At 35.2% G+C, this 20,077-nt stretch overlaps 1 protein-coding gene across 4 annotated transcripts in view; it reads right to left on the reverse strand.

Annotated features, from left to right (window-relative positions):
- Positions 1 to 19,785, reverse strand: part of LOC143224733 (extracellular serine/threonine protein CG31145-like) — a 65,537-nt gene extending 45,752 nt beyond the window's left edge. The window contains exon 1 of one of the 4 annotated variants that reach the window (XM_076452996.1): positions 19,407 to 19,785. The gene's annotated coding sequence lies outside the window, so the exon portion shown is untranslated. Of the gene's footprint in view, positions 1 to 18,008; positions 18,411 to 19,406 lie in introns of those variants that run through there. The other 3 variants (XM_076452998.1, XM_076452995.1, XM_076452997.1) reach the window with 3 other exon arrangements.
- Positions 19,786 to 20,077: the final 292 nt, after the last annotated feature.

The raw sequence follows: 20,077 nt of genomic DNA on the forward strand, positions 1-20,077 counted from the left end.
GTTTTAACACCTTAATGTACACTATTTCTCAAGTTTTAACACGTTAATGTACAGTATTTCTCAAGTTTTAACACGTTAATGTACAGTATTTCTCAAGTTTTAACACCTTAATGTACACTATTTCTCAAGTTTTAACACGTTAATGTACAGTATTTCTCAAGTTTTAACACCTTAATGTACACTATTTCTCAAGTTTTAACACCTTAATGTACAGTATTTCTCAAGTTTTAACACGTTAATGTACAGTATTTCTCAAGTTTTAACACCTTAATGTACAGTATTTCTCAAGTTTTAACACCTTAATGTACAGTATTTCTCAAGTTTTAACAAGGTAATGTATTGTAAATTCTTAACCATACCCACTTCCAACTTTCAAGGGTTTCGAGATGTCCCAGTGACATGCATAGTCGAAATTTATTGGAATGGATGTTGACATGTCTCATGACATTTCTGTATGTAAAAATCAAGGAGAGGGAGAAATCCTACATGCCAAGACTTACAGGGTATTTCCAGTTAATAAACAAGGCAAAATGGAGGTAATTGTAAGAAAAGGTTACGCTAAGAAGGTCACTTGTACACGATCCGCTAAACCAAGCATGTTCTACGTTATTGGTAAGGAAAAACCACAGTAAACACAACCACACACACATAACAAAAAACTAAACTTATTTGGGATAAACTGAAAACTGAACATGTTACATTGCGAATAACACTATTAGTAAGAGTTTAATAAAAACTAAAGAAACAATTATGTGAGAAATAGCTCAATATTTGTCATGGTGTTATTACATAAACACATTAAATGAAATTTAACAGGAAATGATAAAATATTAAAATCTGTGTCCACAGATGAATGCGTTGTGCCGAACAATCAATTTGCAGCCCGAAACGTTAACCACTAGACCACAAGAAAGTTACAAAAATATCACAATCAAAGGAAAACTGATATCGATCTAAAATACGTCAAGAAGTGAAAAGGCTTAGCCACAGACGTTTTACTAACACCTTTCGGCGACCTGGCATGGCCAAGTGGTTGAGGTACTCGATTTGTAATCTGAGGGTCACGGGTTCGAATCCTCGTCACACCAAGCATACTCGCCTTTTCAACCGTGGGGGCGTTATACGTAACGGTCAATCCCACTATTCGTTGGTCAAAGAAGTAGCTCAAGAATTGTCGGTGGGTGGTGATAACTAGCTGCCTTCCCTCTAGTCTTACACTGCTACATTAGGAACGGCTAGCACAGATATCCCTCGTGCAGCTTTGCGCGAAATTCAAACCGAACTTCGTTTCGGTTGTAATGACTGACACCTATTTTCTAAGTACTGTATCATGATATCTAACTAACAAAGCAATCTCCAGATGTGTGCATATATTTTTTTGTAATTCAATGTTTCGACCACGTAGTATTTAGTTGTTTATCATTGAATTAGAAACTATTCCTTATCAGTACAACCGTTTGTTCTATTTAACATAGATCAAGTTAGTTAGATCTTAGTGACTTATCGTTATAATCTAGTGACACAACGTGCTCTTTTCCTCTCTGATCTAAACAAGAACATTGTTGTTATCGCTACTTTGACACATCTGAATATTTTCAAATATTAAAACCACTTTCTAGTAGCGGAGAATTGTTTCATCGTTCAAGTCTCGAGGAAATATGATTTTGAAATAAACTCAATTTTACTTAATTCGGCGAATGCAGTGTTCTTTATACAACAATGAAACTATGTACCAAAATATAGCACCAACTGTTACTAGACCTGGTTACTAGACCTTATTAGGAAGTACTAACTGCTTTGTATTGGTTACTAGGCCTTGTTAGGAAGTACTAACTAGTTTTTATTGGTTACTAGAGCTTGTTAGGAAGTACTAACTAGTTTTTATTGGTTACTAGAGCTTGTTAGGAAGTACTAACTAGTTTTTATTGGTTACTAGGCCTTGTTAGGAAGTACTAACTAGTTTTTATTAGTTACTAGGCCTTGTTAGGAAGTACTAACTAGTTTTTATTGGTTACTAGGCCTTGTTATGAAGTACTAACTAGTTTTTATTGGTTACTAGACCTTGTTAGGAAGTACTAACTAGTTTTTATTGGTTACTAGAGCTTGTTAGGAAGTACTAACTAGTTTTTATTGGTTACTAGAGCTTGTTAGGAAGTACTAACTGCTTTTTATTGGTTACTAGGCTTTGTTAGGAAGTACTAACTAGTTTTTATTGGTTACTAGAGCTTGTTAGGAAGTACTAACTGCTTTTTATTGGTTACTAGGCCTTGTTAGGAAGTACTAACTAGTTTTTATTGGTTACTAGGCCTTGTTATGAAGTACTAACTAGTTTTTATTGGTTACTAGGCCTTGTTAGGAAGTACTAACTAGTTTTTATTGGTTACTAGGCCTTGTTAGGAAGTACTAACTAGTTTTTATTGGTTACTAGGCCTTGTTAGGAAGTACTAACTAGTTTTTATTGGTTACTAGGCCTTGTTAGGAAGTACTAACTGGTTTTTATTGGTTACTAGGCCTTGTTAGGAAGTACTAACTGGTATTTATTGATTACTAGGCCTTGCTAGGAAGTACTAACTAGTTTTTATTGGTTACTAGAGCTTGTTAGGAAGTACTAACTAGTTTTTATTTGTTACTAGGCCGTGTTAGGAAGTACTAACTAGTTTTTATTGGTTACTAGAGCTTGTTAGGGTGTACTAACTAGTTTTTATTGGTTACTAGAGCTTGTTAGGAAGTACTAACTGGTTTTTATTGGCTACTAGGCCTTGTTAGGAAGTACTAAATAGTTTTTATTGGTTACTAGGTTTTGTTAGGAAGTACTAACTAGTTTTTATTGGTTATTAGGCCTTGTTAGGAAGTACTAACTAGTTTTTATTGGTTACTAGAGCTTGTTAGGGAGTACTAACTAGTTTTTATTGGTTACTAGGCCTTGTTAGCGAGTAATAACTGGTTTTTAGTAGTCATTAGACTTTGTAAGAAGGTACTCTAGTGTCTCTAGTTTTTATGTGTCCAATTAAGTAATGTTATATTTCAGACTTTCCAAAGTTTGATTCAGAGTATTAACGATAATGCCGGTTTCTCTATTCTCTGTTCTTTTCTTAAATATAAAGGCTGTTATATCCGTATTGATAAAACAGCATATATTATTTCAATAGGTACATTCCTAGTATATCTTAAAATATTGCTCGCTATCCAGTTCACGTCAAACAAAAAACAACAACTGATATGTTTTGAAACAGAGCATGCTCTGATGTTGTTCCCCAGAGTATAGTTACTAGTGTGAGGGTTACATTAATAACATAACGTTCAACTTCTAGTCATCCATCTTCTCAAGTTGCGAAAGTCGGGAACAAATACTAAATTACTTCTTGAGGTTAAAGATACGAGCTTACAAGTTATAGAAGAATCGAACAGAAAATCTGGTACCTACAAGAGTTGGAACAACTTAACATCGATTGAGATGATTTGGTAAACTGTAAATTTAATAAACCATGTGCTAAGAAAAAAGTAAAAAAAGTAACAGTCTAATTCTTTACCCGGGTATACACTATTTGATGAATCGAACATAAAATCTGGTACCTACAAGAGTTGGAACAACTAAACATCGATTGAGATGATTTGGTAAACTGTAAATTTAATAAACCACGTGCTAAGAAAAAAAGTAAAAAAAGTAACAGTCTAACTCTTTACCCGGGTATACACTATTTGATGAATCGAACATAAAATCTGGTACCTACAAGAGTTGGAACAACTAAACATCGATTGAGATGATTTGGTAAACTGAAAATTTAATAAACCACGTGCTAAGAAAAAAAGTAAAAAAGTAACAGTCTAACTCTTTACCCGGGTATACACTATTTGATGAATCGAACATAAAATGTATGGGTTACGCGGAAACAGTCCGTAGCACTTATCACCAATTTACTCGATTCACGGTATAGAAAGCACAATTTAGCACGTACTCAAAAAGTTTCTTTTTTGTTTTTTGACTTTCATGCAAAGCTACAGGAGAGCTATCTGCGATAGCCGTCCCTAATTTACCAGTATAAGACTAGAGAGAAGGCAGCTAGACATCACCACCCACCGTCAAATCTTGGGCTACTCTTTTACCAACGAATAGTGGGATTGACTGTAACATTATAATGTCCCATGGCTGAAAAGGCTAGCATGTTTGGTGCGACGGGGATACGAACCCATGACCCTTAGATTACGAGTCGAGCGCCCCTAACCACCTAGCCATGCTGAGGCCCTACAGACGATACGAACAGTACAGATTGAGAACGATCTGGCCATGCAGAGCCTACTCGGAAGGAGTTGAATTGTTTACCAGGGTTAATATGACTTGATGAATCGAACACAAAATTTGTTTTGTACTCGAAAAGAGCTGAACTGGTTATTCACATTTTACATTACATAATGAATCGAACACAAACTCAGTAAGAGTAAAAAATATTTATAATCGGTCCCACTGAATCAAAAACATAATACAGCATGTATTTGGATTGATTGACTGATTGTTTTGAATTAAGCACAAAGCTGCACAGTGGGCTGTTTGTGCTCTGTCTACCACGGGTATCGAAACCCGGTTTTTAAGGGGAAAGAGTTCGCAGAAATTCCGCTGTGCCACTAGGAAGCCAACATAGTCAGAAATAGTGGAACTGTTTACCGAAATGTATACCATTTGATGAATCGAATACAATATATTATGTACTGACATGATTCGCTGATAGAAAACAAAATAAATGGAAACCCAGAGAGGAGAGCACATGCTAAAACACGGCACTTAACGATGTTACGAAGAAATGTGTGCAACAAGTGTTAGCACACGATTGGTCCGGTAATTCACGCTTTCAGATAGACCATTAGGACCCTGTCTTATACTTTATTCAAAAATGGAAGATAACTTTGTTTGTTTGTTTTCGAATTTCGCGCAAAGTTACTCGAGAGCTATCTGTGCTAGCCGTCCCTAAGTTAGCAGTGTAAGACTAGAGGGAAGGCAGCTAGTCATCACCACCCACCGCCAACTCTTGAACTACTCTTTTACCAACGAATAGTGGGATTGACCGTTACATTATAACGCCCCTACGGCCGAAAGGGCGAGCATGTTTGGCGCGATGGAGATGCGAACCCGCGACCCTCAGATTACGAGTCGCACGCCTTAACACGCTTGGCCATGCCGGGCCGGAAGATAAGTAAGTTAAATACATTGTTTTAAGTTTTATCCGTAATCGTACTTGTAATATCTGCGCATTATGCACTTACACTATTTTTATTCAAACAATATATTGTAATCATTATACGTCATTACACTTATGAAATATACACTTAATATTGGCTTATTTAAATTGTTTAATTCAGTTCCTATGTACCATATACATTATAAACTGAAACTGTTTATTTAAACAATGTGATTTAATCCTTATGTTTCATTAAACGTATAACTGCTAAAACCTGCACATTTAAACTGTGTTTCCTTATTCAGTAATGATTACAACTAAATTATTACTCAAGTTTAATCGTCCACTAATTAAGGAGCGCCACCTGCTTGGCCTCGGAAGAAAGACTACATCATCTATTGATTTCATCACGCTGTATAGAGGGCGAGGTGTCAAGGAAAGCACGGCTTTATTAACAAACCTATCGAGTGTGTGATTTGATATCACGTGACATACTTTCATTACCTGGTCTTCACACCTATGTGAAAGGTTCTTAAAATTCGACTTTCGTGATGGATATGACACAAATGAAATAGAAAACGACATGTTCATGACGTAAGATGTTTTACCGTTTATGACTCGCATATCTTTACCTCCTCCTTCCAATGTTGTCATACTGAAGCAGTTTTATTTTTTTGTTATCTTTAAAATACTGTGTTACAGATCCTACTTACAATATCTTTATGGACGAATTTGGACGTTCGTATTAAAATTTAGACTTTCGTCCTTATTACAGTAATTATGTCCGTGTTAGTTTGATAGAACTTTATAATGTGTTTGTTCTGTATAACATATGTATCTGTATGATATTTCACTCTATTCCTACATAATGTATACAAGTACATACACACAAATAACACATAATCTATAAAACATATTACAGTGTACAGGAGACACACACGTATATAGAACCACGAAGAAATCCGGTAAATCTTTAACCAATTTAAATAACAATCAATGTTTTATAATCTATCGAACAACAGCTAAAAATATAACAAAGAAATATGATCGTTTTGTAAAAATCATTAAAACTGTGTATTTTTTAACAAAATAAGATATGTCACGATTTTCCCTTTCATCACGTAACTGTTCCTCTCAGCAACGCACGAGGAAAGATAGAATGACAGCAATTACTTCTTCAACCATAATCTGTACATATTTACCTGCTATACTGCTCAAAAGAATGTGTTGCTTACACATGGAAACACCTTCAGTAAAACAGTGAACATGAATGGAGTGATTAAACTTTACTGATGGAAACACCTTTAGTAAAACAGTGAACATAAATGGAGTGATTAAACTTTACTGATGGAAACACCTTTAGTAAAACAGTGAACATGAATTGAGTGATTAAACTTTACTGATGGAAACACCTTTAGTAAAACAGTGAACATGAATGGAGTGATAAACTTTACTGATGGAAACACCTTTAGTAAAACAGTGAACATGAATGGAGTGATAAACTTTACTGATGGAAACACCTTTAGTAAAACAGTGAACATAAATCGAGTGATAAACTTTACTGATGGAAACACCTTCAGTAAAACAGTGAACATAAATGGAGTGATAAACTTTACTGATGGAAACACCATTAGTAAAACAATGAACATGAATGGAGTGATAAACTTTACTGAAGGAAACACCTTTAGTAAAACAGTGAACATAAATGGAGTGATAAACTTTACTGATGGAAACACCATTAGTAAAACAGTGAACATGAATGGAGTGATAAACTTTACTGATGGAAACACTATTAGTAAAACAGTGAACATAAATGGAGTGATAAACTTTACTGATGGAAACACCATTAGTAAAACAGTGAACATGAATGGAGTGATAAACTTTACTGATGGATACACCTTTAGTAAAACAGTGAACATGAATGGAGTGATAAACTTTACTGATGGATACACCTTTAGTAAAACAGTGAACATGAATGGAGTGATAAACTTTACTGATGGAAACACCTTTAGTAAAACAGTGAACATGAATGGAGTGATAAACTTTACTGATGGAAACACCTTTAGTAAAACAGTGAACATAAATGGAGTGATAAACTTTACTGATGGAAACACCTTCAGTAAAACAGTGAACATAAATGGAGTGATAAACTTTACTGATGGAAACACCATTAGTAAAACAATGAACATGAATGGAGTGATAAACTTTACTGAAGGAAACACCTTTAGTAAAACAGTGAACATAAATGGAGTGATAAACTTTACTGATGGAAACACCATTAGTAAAACAGTGAACATGAATGGAGTGATAAACTTTACTGATGGAAACACTATTAGTAAAACAGTGAACATAAATGGAGTGATAAACTTTACTGATGGAAACACCATTAGTAAAACAGTGAACATGAATGGAGTGATAAACTTTACTGATGGATACACCTTTAGTAAAACAGTGAACATGAATGGAGTGATAAACTTTACTGATGGATACACCTTTAGTAAAACAGTGAACATGAATGGAGTGATAAACTTTACTGATGGAAACACCATTAGTAAAACAGTGAACATAAATGGAGTGATAAACTTTACTGATGGAAACACCATTAGTAAAACAGTGAACATGAATGGAGTGATAAACTTTACTGATGGATACACCTTTAGTAAAACAGTGAACATAAATGGAGTGATAAACTTTACTGATGGATACAGCTTTAGTAAAACAGTGAACATGAATGGAGTGATAAACTTTACTGATGGAAACACCATTAGTAAAACAGTGAACATAAATGGAGTGATAAACTTTACTGATGGAAACACCATTAGTAAAACAGTGAACATGAATGGAGTGATAAACTTTACTGATGGATACACCTTTAGTAAAACAGTGAACATGAATGGAGTGATAAACTTTACTGATGGATACACCTTTAGTAAAACAGTGAACATGAATGGAGTGATAAACTTTACTGATGGAAACCCCATTAGTAAAACAGTGAACATAAATGGAGTGATAAACTTTACTGATGGATACACCTTTAGTAAAACAGTGAACATGAATGGAGTGATAAACTTTACTGATGGATACACCTTTAGTAAAACAGTGAACATAAATGGAGTGATAAACTTTACTGATGGATACACCTTTAGTAAAACAGTGAACATAAATGGAGTGACAAACTTTACTGATGGAAACACCTTTAGTAAAACAGTGAACATAAATGGAGTGATAAACTTTACTGATGGAAACACCATTAGTAAAACAGTGAACATGAATGGAGTGACAAACTTTACTGATGTATACACCTTTAGTAGAACAGTGAACATAAATGGAGTGATAAACTTTACTGAAGGAAACACCATTAGTAAAACAGTGAACATGAATGGAGTGATAAACTTTACTGATGGATACACCTTTAGTAAAACAGTGAACATGAATGGAGTGACAAACTTTACTGATGGATACACCTTTAGTAGAACAGTGAACATAAATGGAGTGATAAACTTTACTGATGGAAACACCATTAGTAAAACAGTGAACATGAATGGAGTGATAAACTTTACTGATGGATACACCTTTAGTAAAACAGTGAACATAAATGGAGTGATAAACTTTACTGAAGGAAACACCATTAGTAAAACAGTGAACATGAATGGAGTGATAAACTTTACTGATGGATACACCTTTAGTAAAACAGTGAACATGAATGGAGTGATAAACTTTACTGATGGATACAGCTTTAGTAAAACAGTGAACATAAATGGAGTGATTAAACTTTACTGATGGAAACACCTTTAGTAAAACAGTGAACATGAATGGAGTGATTAAACTTTACTGATGGAAACACCTTTAGTAAAACAGTGAACATGAATGGAGTGATAAACTTTACTGATGGATACACCTTTAGTAAAACAGTGAACATGAATGGAGTGATAAACTTTACTGATGGATACACCTTTAGTAAAACAGTGAACATAAATGGAGTGATAAACTTTACTGATGGATACACCTTTAGTAAAACAGTGAACATAAATGGAGTGATAAACTTTACTGATGGATACACCTTTAGTAAAACAGTGAACATGAATGGAGTGATAAACTTTACTGATGGATACACCTTTAGTAAAACAGTGAACATGAATGGAGTGATAAACTTTACTGATGGATACACCTTTAGTAAAACAGTGAACATAAATGGAGTGATAAACTTTACTGATGGATACACCTTTAGTAAAACAGTGAACATAAATGGAGTGATAAACTTTACTGATGGATACACCTTTAGTAAAACAGTGAACATGAATGGAGTGATAAACTTTACTGATTGAAACACCATTAGTAAAACAATGAACATGAATGGAGTGATTAAAACTCTCCAAACATTACAACAGATAAACTACTAGTAGATCTGGTTAGATATGACATATAGATTTAGTGATATTTTTTTAAAGTAATTATTTCGTATATCCTATGATTGACAGTAAGAGATGCAATACCTGAATACGTTTTTGTTATAATGACACGAATTCTCCCTGAGAGGAATTTCCTTTCGGAAAAAGTACTGAAAGTTAAATTTGCTTTTATATATTTAAGGAAGGATGCAGTATTGAAATGGACATTTGGATTTATTATCTAACCTCATGGAGTGCCAACTATAGGGCGTACACGTAAGTACGGTGCAGAAAATCGGTATGGAACATATAAAGTATATATATATATATATATGTATGTATATACACATATATCTGAATGTACAAGTAGATTAATTAAAAATAACCGTACAATTATCACTACTACAAATAATACAGTAACATCAGTTATTACGTGGAAATGATACATACAGTATATATACCAACAGGTTAGAGTGGAGAGCTGTGTCATGTACGTTACTGCTCAACAACAACAAAATAGTTGCAAGGTTATAATTTAGTTGTTTCTTAGCTACAGTATTACTCGCTGCTAAGCTACAACTTTAATTTTTCTAAGCTGCAGTATTACTCGTTTCTAAGCTACAACTTTAGTTTTTCTAAGCTACAGTATTACTCGTTGCTAAGCTACAACTTTAGTTTTTCTAAGCTACAGTATTACTCGTTGCTGAGCTACAACTTTAGTTTTTCTAAGCTACAGTATTACTCGTTGCTAAGCTACAACTTTAGTTTTCCTAAGCTACAGTATTACTCGTTGCTAAGCTACAACTTTAGTTTTTTAAGCTGCAGTATTACTCGTTGCTGAGCTACAACTTCAGTTTTTCTAAGCTACAGTATTACTCGTTGCTAAGCTACAACTTTAGTTTTTCTTAGCTACAGTATTACTCGTTGCTAAGCTACAACTCTAGTTTTTCTAAGCTACAGTATTTGTCGTTCCTGAGCTAGAACCCACATGTCACACACAGCACTTCGACTTCCCTCTCCAAAAGGAAACATAAGTGAAGGTCACCAGAAAAACATAACTCACGTTGTTTCGTAACTTTCTGAATGACTCGTCACTTTACTGGTACTCGCGCATGCGTAAATCGTCTTACTAGTTATATGTGTCAGCTGTTAGTAAGCATATTTGTAAATAACATGCTCAAGCTACACGAAAATTATTTAATTACGTACATCCAGCTGTATATGGGCAGCTGGACCTTAAGTTCCGAATTAAAACTACCAATTACTAAATCACACACGACGTATAATTCAGCTGTTCTTCAAATGATTACGTAAACAGAACACACCTGATTTACATAAGGTATATGTAGCTTTCAAAAGCTAAAATATTTTTTGAATGACCATTTCAGGATGCCTAGTGATCTGGGGTTTTGGAGAGACGATGACGTCAAATGTTTTCAGGCCCAGTTTTCTTTCCATAGAAAATTAGTGATAGCAAATGTAAATTATTTTATGTGTGAGTGTGTATTTATATACACATATGTACATTTTATCAGAGGTAGCAACAGGTAGTAGTGAAAATATTTTATCAGAGGTAGCAACAACAGCTAGTTTTGGAAACATTTTATCAGAGATAATAACAGCTAGTTGTGGAATATGTGACCAGATATTGTAACAGCTAGTTGTAGAAACAGTTCGTTAGAACTTGTTACAGCTAGTTGTGGAAACATAATTATTATTATTATCTATTATTATGAGATATTAATAGGTATTTGTGAAAATATCTTCTTTTCATCTACAATCGAGAGTCGAATCTCTGATTTTAACGTCGTAACTCCATAATATTTCTACTGTTCCACCGGTGGATAATTTGTTAAGATTAATATTAAGTTGTTTAAAGAACACGCCTGGAAGTGCCAATGGATAACGTCGTTTTTTGTTATTAACCGTGAATGTACACATAGGTTATTTGTGCTGTTGCAAACCATGAGTGTCAAAATCGTGGTTTTAACTTTAAATTTACTACTGAGTCTCTGAGATTATTTTATAATGTAATTCATTTCCAAATGGCTTTACAGGATGATAGACAAAACAACAACAACAAAATATCTCGTTTTAAATATCTTAGTGAACTTCAGAAACCTATTCTAAAGATATTGAGCATAACTGTGCATTATAACTGAACATATGGTCTTGTATTTGGTTGGGGAAAATGAAGAAAGCACTTTCTCCACAAGGAGGCGTTACATATCATAAGTTATACTGCACATACAGGTAAAGTGAATAGACCTTTCTTTAAGTTACAAACAAGTAAAAGAGATAGTTCTGATGTATCTGTTTGCACACACACAAAGTGGTTTAGAGAGCAATCAAACATTGTGATTATACAACTGGGTTGGTGAGAACGGTACGAGATGCATTATTAGGTTTTGCTTTCTTCATTAAATCTGTTTGTCTTGTATTGTTTGACAATACTTTTCGACTTGTTTCTCTGAGTCGATTAATCAGTAAACATTTCAACTGATTTCCCTTTCTGCACACGGTATTAATTGCCAAGTCTAGCTCGGCGTAACGTGTATAATGAATATCCCCTAAAGCTTTGTTTTCGTGTTTTATTTCGTGATCGTCTGTCTGACCGTATTTCAGTACTCTAAAGTCAAGATGGAGGCGAGTCGTAACTGACGACGAAAAGCATTTTTAATCCAGGATCGAAGTCTATACATCGTTCATTTTTTTGTTTTACGAGGTGTCTCAATATTTTGACAATTGTGTAAAGGGATGCCTTGAATGGTTTGATAAAACAGGCACTTTAGCAACAGCGATTTCGTTTTGTCTTTAAAGAAAACAAACAAACAAGAAACAAACATAAAGAAGCATTATAATAACTTTTAGATAGTCAATGTTTGTTTCAGAGGAGTATTCAACCTGAATGGCAAATTACGATATCAGGAGCTAGATGGCAAGGTGAAAGGTTTCGTTACGAAACCAGGTGCTAAACGGCCAGCCAGGTGAAAGACTCCTAAGGTTACATCATGAAACCAGGGGCTAAGCGGCGAGGTAAAAGACCTCTGAAGTTTAGGTATATCGGTATCTAATTTATAACTACTTACCAGAGGGAAAACACACGGTAAGCACTATCTTCTTACCACTAAGGTCGTGTATAGTGATGTGAAGTGAATAATGCAGTTGAGCACCACTGTCAAATATGCCCATGGCTGAGTTAAAAGCATTTTCAGTGGCATCGTGGCTCGAAGAGTGGACACTTCGCTATACTATTTATCAAGCTACTGGATATAAAAACACTCGTTTTTGTATCCATACGTATGGGTCACATTAGAGACAGCTTTGTAGAGACATACAAAACTTTCACTTGTGTTTTTATACCCATACGTATGGGTCACATTAGTGACAGCTTTGTGGAGACATACAAAACTTTCACTTGTGTTTTTATACCCATACGTATGGGTCACATTAGTGACAGCTTTGTAGAGACATACAAAACTTTCACTTGTGTTTTTATATCCATACGTATGGGTCACATTAGTGACAGCTTTGTGGAGACATACAAAACTTTCACTTGTGTTTTTATACCCATACGTATGGGTCACATTAGTGACAGCTTTGTGGAGACATACAAAACTTTCACTTGTGTTTTTATATCCATACGTATGGGTCACATTAGTGACAGCTTTGTGGAGACATACAAAACTTTCACTTGTGTTTTTATATCCATACGTATGGGTCACATTAGTGACAGCTTTGTAGAGATATACAAAACTTTCACTTGTGTTTTTATATCCATACGTATGGGTCACATTAGTGACAGCTTTGTAGAGATATACAAAACTTTCACTTGTGTTTTTATACCCATACGTATGGGTCACATTAGTGACAGCTTTGTGGAGACATACAAAACTTTCACTTGTGTTTTATATCCATACGTATGGGTCACATTAGTGACAGCTTTGTAGAGATATACAAAACTTTCACTTTGTGTTTTTATATCCATACGTATGGGTCACATTAGTGACAGCTTTGTAGAGATATACAAAACTTTCACTTGTGTTTTTATACCCATACGTATGGGTCACATTAGTGACAGCTTTGTGGAGACATACAAAACTTTCACTTGTGTTTTTATACCCATACGTATGGGTCACATTAGTGACAGCTTTGTAGAGACATACAAAACTTTCACTTGTGTTTTTATATCCATACGTATGGGTCACATTAGTGACAGCTTTGTGGAGACATACAAAACTTTCACTTGTGTTTTTATACCCATACGTATGGGTCACATTAGTGACAGCTTTGTGGAGACATACAAAACTTTCACTTGTGTTTTTATACCATACGTATGGGTCACATTAGTGACAGCTTTGTAGAGACATACAAAACTTTCACTTGTGTTTTTATATCCATACGTATGGGTCACATTAGTGACAGCTTTGTGGAGACATACAAAACTTTCACTTGTGTTTTTATACCCATACGTATGGGTCACATTAGTGACAGCTTTGTGGAGACATACAAAACTTTAACTTGTGTTTTTATACTCATACGTATGGGTCACATTAGTGACAGCTTTGTGGAGACATACAAAACTTTCACTTGTGTTTTTATATCCATACGTATGGGTCACATTAGTGACAGCTTTGTGGAGACATACAAAACTTTCACTTGTGTTTTTATACCCATACGTATGGGTCACATTAGTGACAGCTTTGTGGAGACATACAAAACTTTCACTTGTGTTTTTATATCCATACGTATGGGTCACATTAGTGACAGCTTTGTAGAGACATACAAAACTTTCACTTGTGTTTTTATACCCATACGTATGGGTCACATTAGTGACAGCTTTGTGGAGACATACAAAACTTTCACTTGTGTTTTATACCCATACGTATGGGTCACATTAGTGACAGCTTTGTGGAGACATACAAAACTTTCACTTGTGTTTTTATACCATACGTATGGGTCACATTAGTGACAGCTTTGTGGAGACATACAAAACTTTCACTTGTGTTTTTATACCCATACGTATGGGTCACATTAGTGACAGCTTTGTGGAGACATACAAAACTTTCACTTGTGTTTTTATATCCATACGTATGGGTCACATTAGTGACAGCTTTGTAGAGACATACAAAACTTTCACTTGTGTTTTTATACCCATACGTATGGGTCACATTAGTGACAGCTTTGTGGAGACATACAAAACTTTCACTTGTGTTTTTATACCCATACGTATGGGTCACATTAGTGACAGCTTTGTGGAGACATACAAAACTTTCACTTGTGTTTTTATATCCATACGTATGGGTCACATTAGTGACAGCTTTGTAGAGACATACAAAACTTTCACTTGTGTTTTTATACCCATACGTATGGGTCACATTAGTGACAGCTTTGTGGAGACATACAAAACTTTCACTTGTGTTTTATACCCATACGTATGGGTCACATTAGTGACAGCTTTCTGGAGACATACAAAACTTTCACTTGTGTTTTTATACCCATACGTATGGGTCACATTAGTGACAGCTTTGTGGAGACATACAAAACTTTCACTTGTGTTTTTATATCCATACGTATGGGTCACATTAGTGACAGCTTTGTAGAGACATACAAAACTTTCACTTGTGTTTTATACCCATACGTATGGGTCACATTAATGACAGCTTTGTGGAGACATACAAAACTTTCACTTGTGTTTTTATATCCATACGTATGGGTCACATTAGTGACAGCTTTGTAGAGACATACAAAACTTTCACTTGTGTTTTTATACCCATACGTATGGGTCACATTAGTGACAGCTTTGTGGAGACATACAAAACTTTCACTTGTGTTTTTATACCCATACGTATGGGTCACATTAGTGACAGCTTTGTGGAGACATACAAACTTTCACTTGTGTTTTTATACCCATACGTATGGGTCACATTAGTGACAGCTTTGTGGAGACATACAAAACTTTCACTTGTGTTTTTATACCATACGTATGGGTCACATTAGTGACAGCTTTGTGGAGACATACAAAACTTTCACTTGTGTTTTATACCCATACGTATGGGTCACATTAGTGACAGCTTTGTGGAGACATACAAAACTTTCACTTGTGTTTTATATCCATACGTATGGGTCACATTAGTGACAGCTTTGTAGAGACATACAAAACTTTCACTTGTGTTTTTATACCCATACGTATGGGTCACATTAGTGACAGCTTTGTGGAGACATACAAAACTTTCACTTGTGTTTTTATACCCATACGTATGGGTCACATTAGTGACAGCTTTGTGGAGACATACAAAACTTTCACTTGTGTTTTATACCCATACGTATGGGTCACATTAGTGACAGCTTTGTGGAGACATACAAAACTTTCACTTGTGTTTTTATACCCATACGTATGGGTCACATTAGTGACAGCTTTGTGGAGACATACAAAACTTTCACTTGTGTTTTATATCCATACGTATGGGTCACATTAGTGACAGCTTTGTAGAGACATACAAAACTTTCACTTGTGTTTTATACCCATACGTATGGGTCACATTAGTGACAGCTTTGTGGAGACATACAAAACTTTCACTTGTGTTTTTATATCCATACGTATGGGTCACATTAGTGACAGCTTTGTGGAGACATACAAAACTTTCACTTGTGTTTTATACCCATACGTATGGGTCACATTAGTGACAGCTTTGTGGAGACATACAAAACTTTCACTTGTGTTTTTTATACCCATACGTATGGGTCACATTAGTGACAGCTTTGTGGAGACATACAAAACTTTCACTTGTGTTTTTATACCCATACGTATGGGTCACATTATACCGAAATAAAAATTTTCAACATCAAACCAAAAATTTCCAAAGTCACTTTCCTTGTTTTCTCAAAATGTTTTTGACATATACATATATACATATAATTGCAAAGTAACATATAATACAGAGCACTGTTTTGAACAGCCTCAAATAGATTAATATATCAATCCATCTCAGATTAGATGGGTTTACTCTGTGACTATGGGTTTGACTATCTGGTTAGTGACAACGCACTGTTTACACAACCTCTGCTAAGAGTGTACTATGATAAAGTTAAGAAATATCAACAGCTGGTGAAGTCTGCATATCGGACAAGTGTTATCCCTGTGTTCCTAGAACTTTGTCATCGAGTCTGGCCCACTGCCAACAAAAGAGTCAGATACGGGAACAATCACGTGTGCATGGAACATGGAAATTCGCCTTTAAGCTGGCTTTATGTAGAGTTCACTGTGAGAGATAGGTTTGTGAGGAACGAGTGAATCTCATACAATGAAGTTAAACAAAAGAAGCTCGTTTGTGACGAATTCACGTGCTTAAAACAGCATAAGGATTGTGTTAGTACACTGACCAGTCACGAATCATGTTACAATAGTCTAACAAATGTAAGTGTTCAACCAATTACCAATGACAATACATTTACATACAGAAAACATGGAATTCAGCCAATCGCGTTGTAGATAATATTAAAAAACGTATTTCCTTTCTACGACAGGAAGAAAACTCACTTTGATTTGACAGAAAAGATGCTGTTTTTATATTTTAATTTTCAAACATGACTGTGAAGCGTACTTCCTGGTTAGAGAATTACAAAGTATATCAAACTGTTTAATGAACAGAAACAATAAAATATTCTAAGAAGAAGCAAAAAAAAATAAAATGTGTCGATTGGTTCATTACCTGAGAGTTTTATAAGTAGCCATAGTGACGTGCTTGAAAGGAAGGTAAGAACAAGGAACTACATAGAACTGCACGGGTTCTTAGTATGTTAACATAGAATTCAATACAACTTAAACTACGCTGACCCTTTAGATACGTGATGATGGAGAGATTATCTCTCCAGATATAGAACAAGAGATGGCATAGACCATATTTCAAGGATTGTTTTAGGACTTTGAAAGTTGTAAACCTGTTGTAGTTTGTGTAACGAGGTACATACAATACCCCATGGTACATACACTTCTAGTAAAGCTTTAGTTATATACGTTATGACGCACGTACCGATAAAATGACTTAAAACTGTATGTATTTTTGTTTTTGTCTTAATTACAGGAAAGACGTACCACTATTTTAACTACAGGAGAGAGGTACCACTTTTTTAACTACAGGATAGTGGTGCCACTGTTTTAACTACAGGATAGAGGTACCACTGTTTCAACTACAGGATAGAGGTACCACTGTTTTAACTACAGGATAGAGGTACCACTGTTTCAACTACAGGAGAGAGGTACCACTATTTTAACTACAGGATAGTGGTGCCACTGTTTTAACTACAGGATAGAGGTACCACTGTTTCAACTACAATATAGAGGTATCACTATTTTAACTACAGGATAGAGGCACCACTGTTTCAACTTCAAGATAGAGGTGCCACTGTTTTTACTACAGTATAGTAGTGCCACTGTTTTAAAACTTACCTTATCATTTGCTGCAGCGTCCTTTAGAGAGCCGACTTACGTGATAGGGTGCACCTTCGTACTGTCTAATGATAAAACACTTGTATTATGAGGCAAAATCGATCGCCAGTAACGCGCTTCTCTGTTCAAGAGACAAAGTACACTGGTGTCTCTCGAGTTTTGATTCACGTTTTGGAACAGAACTCGTAACACATGTGTAATGTAAACTTTAAAACTACTCGCAACATTACGATCCAACAAGTGTCAACAGAGAGTATTAATATTAATAATATACAGCACCTTCTTCTTGCTTTTCTTATTCGTCGCTCAAACAGAACGTTGGCACGCGCCGGTGTTGCTTGCCAATTTTACTAGAACGCAAGAAAGTGTCTTCTACCGCGTCCTAAAGCTTCCGTTCCAAATCCAAAGGTGAAAGACGTCCTGCCCTCTAGCGCAGAACGTGGAAGTTATCTCTAGAGCAGTGGTAGTATCTCATAAATATTAATGGTAGTATATCTCTTAACTCTACAAACTTGCACTTTTTAAGTTTAACAACTGAACCGTTAAACTGTTCTAAGTCTTTAGGTTCATGATTTAAGCTTTGTTATAGTAATTTCTTTCTTTCTCACGAGCTCTGATCATCCCTTTCCCTTTCATCTTATCATTATTACATCTTAAATCTACGACTTAAAACAGTTGAAATGTTCTCCTTGGCGGGTTAGCGATAAAAGTTAAAATTATTGGTTTGTTACCTGCGTTGGGCGCAAATAGTCAATTGGAAAGCTTTAGATTTAATTACAAACAATGAATCTGGTAATGTAAGAAGGACACTTTTATAGAGTGTTTGTTGAAGTAGTCAGCTCTTGTTTATCTCCGCAAAGATCGAACATCTTCTGAAATGTTTTCATTTGGAGAAGTTGAGCTTTTGCCAAGTTAACTCCTACCGTAGCCAGTTTGAGTTCTTCATGAGTTAGTTAGTTCAACATGTTGTTTCCAAAGCACGCAAAAGTTGTCGAAGTATGTGTGGTCTTATCAACCAGTGGGAAGCGAAATGTATTAACCATGGAACCACCTTATGGTAATTAGTTAGCCTTATAAATATATTGTGACGAATTATGGTTTCTTTTTATTCGTGTGGTTTCTTGTCTAAACATTAATACCATACTTGTGTTACGGAAAGTAGATACGAGTCACGAAAATAAAAGATATGACAAAAACACAATACTCTAGTCACAAAAAAACAGGCATTTTGATGAAACTATACACATGTCGTTAAAATCATACAAGACTCAAGAAATAAATAAAATAGTCGACAGAACAAATGAGTCAAAAAAATGACACACGAGTCAGGAAAACAACAGACAAGTGAAAAAAGAAAGACCCGAGCCAATAAAACAACATACATATGAAACAACTTACGTATTTGATGATTCAAATCATATATCCAACTCGTGTAGTGAGTCAGTCATGTTTTTCAGACCACAATAATCAGAATTTTAAACAACTTTTGACTGTTTTGCCCTGGGTGACCCATGGCATAAACTATAATGTCAGTGACTACTTCTTATATGGCTCTTCCGGTTGCCAGTCAGACGTAAAACCACAGCATCGACCATCTGCATGACTATTTTAAACCAAGTAGCAAAATTTACTGTCGCTTTTATAACGCGCCCACTGCGAAAAGTGCGAAGCGAGTTCAACGATACATCGCGGCTCGAACTATGCATCTTCTGACCCGACTGACGTCCGCCAACTTCATTCTCCAGTGCTATTTAAAACGACAAACTGAAACGTTTACTCCTGGCATTTGGAGAAGTCGAGTTCTGAACGTTACACTTTGTACTTGTTTAACATTAACCTGCTATGTAGCACGAGACTGTTTGTTTACTTCTTTACCAGAACACAGAATTAGTGTAAACACCTGCCAACGTATTGTGCAAAAGGTAATTATGATGATAAAACCGAAACCATGGTAATGGTTGAACTTCGTAGCAACAGAAAACATCTACTGGAATATGATGTTGAATCTAAATGGATTTCATTTATATACTTGAAGGCACGTAAGTGACAAAGATATTTAAGGTCACAAG

This window comes from Tachypleus tridentatus, chromosome 9 (genome assembly GCF_004210375.1).
Source record: "Tachypleus tridentatus isolate NWPU-2018 chromosome 9, ASM421037v1, whole genome shotgun sequence".
Taxonomy (NCBI): domain Eukaryota; kingdom Metazoa; phylum Arthropoda; class Merostomata; order Xiphosura; family Limulidae; genus Tachypleus; species Tachypleus tridentatus.